The sequence below is a fragment of the Mandrillus leucophaeus genome, unplaced genomic scaffold (assembly GCF_000951045.1).
Source record: "Mandrillus leucophaeus isolate KB7577 unplaced genomic scaffold, Mleu.le_1.0 Scaffold83, whole genome shotgun sequence".
In the NCBI taxonomy this organism is placed as follows: Eukaryota; Metazoa; Chordata; class Mammalia; order Primates; family Cercopithecidae; genus Mandrillus; species Mandrillus leucophaeus.
The window spans coordinates 2767982-2769647 of NW_012109030.1; positions in this window are offsets into that span (position 1 = coordinate 2767982).

Here is a 1666-nt window from a genome sequence, read left to right on the forward strand (position 1 = left end):
TCAACATCCACTTGGTTGTCCAAAACAACCTCTCCAAACACCTCCCTGTCAAAACAAAAGCCCTGCTCCTTCTCCATGTCTTTCAGTAGATGAGGCCTAGAGCCCTCTCTTTCCATATCCATCAGTGCAACCTGCTGGCTTTATAGCTTCTACTCAAGACATCATCATTTTTCTCTTTTCTGGTAATTACAACCATTCCCAACAGCTCTCTGTGCCCCCTCTATAGTCTGTTGTCAACACAACAGTCAATGCAGTCCATTTAAAACCTAAGTCAAGGCCGGGCGCGGTGGCTCACGCCTGTAATCCCAGCACTTTGGAAGGCTCAGGTGGGTGGATCACAAGGTCAGGCGTTTGAGACCAGCCTCGCCAATATGGTGCAACCCCGCCTCTACTAAAAATACAAAAGAACTAGCTGGGAGTGGTGTCGCGTGCCTGTAGTCCCAGCAACTTGGGAGGCCGAGGCAGGAGAATCGCTTGAACCCAGAAGGTGGAGGTGGCAGTGAGCAGAGACTACATCACTGCACTCCAGGCTGGGCATAGAGGGAGACTCCATCTCAAACAAAACAAAACAAAACAAAAAAACCTAAGTCAAAATTATGTCAGTCCTCTGCTCACAGCCTTGCAATGGCTTCCTGTCTTACGGAGAGTGAAAACCAGAGGCTATACAGGGTGAGCAAAGTCCTGCAAGATTTGCTCCCAACAACCTCCCTCCTTCTTCTGTAGCCCTGGATCATTCTGCTGCAGCCACACTGGCCTAACAGTGCTTAGCACACAGTAGGTGCTAAAGGGATATATTTTGAAGGAGTATATTTCATCACTGCCCCTCCAATGGTGTGGAGGCAGCATGGCATGGCGGCTAGCAGTGTGTTGTCAGAGAGCACAGTGTCTAAACGTGTGGTGGCCTTCTTGGATTTAAATCTGAGCTCTACTTACTAGCAACATGACCCTGGACGAGCTACTTAACCTCCGTTTCCTCAACTGGCAAATGAGGACAGAAAGTGTACCTGCCTGATGGACAGGTAGGATATGAGGATGAAATAATAAGTATAAAACACTGATAACATCTGGAACTACACAAATGGTAGACAGTAAATACTTCCATTAGAATGTACACTCCCACGTCCACAGGGATTTTTGTCTGCTTTTTTATTTATTTATTTTGAGACCTGTCTCTTTTGTCATCCAGGCTGGAGTGCAGTGGCGCCATCTTGGTTCGCTGCAACCTCTGCCTCCGGGTTCAAGTGATTTTTGTGCCTCAGCTCCCAAGTAGCTGTTATTGTAGGCACACCACCACACCCGCCTACATTTTTTTGCATCTTTAGTAGAGATGGGGTTTTGTCATGTTGGTCTTGAACTCCTGGCCTCAAGTGATCCGCCTGCCTTGGCCTCCCAAAGTGCTGAGATTACAGGCAGGAGCCACCCGGATGGGCCACATTGTTTGTCTACTTTGCTCACTACTGTATCTTTAGTGTCTAGAACAGTGTCTGATAGACAGTATATGGTCAGTGAATGATTTGCTGAATGAATTAAGCCTCACCATCACATTTCCTGCAGTATTGCAGCAGCTTCCTACCTGAATTCCTGCCCCAGACTTCCTGAGTGTTGTGGTTTTTTAAATTTATTTTTTATTTTTATTTTTTAATTTTAATTTTTTTTTTTTTTTTTT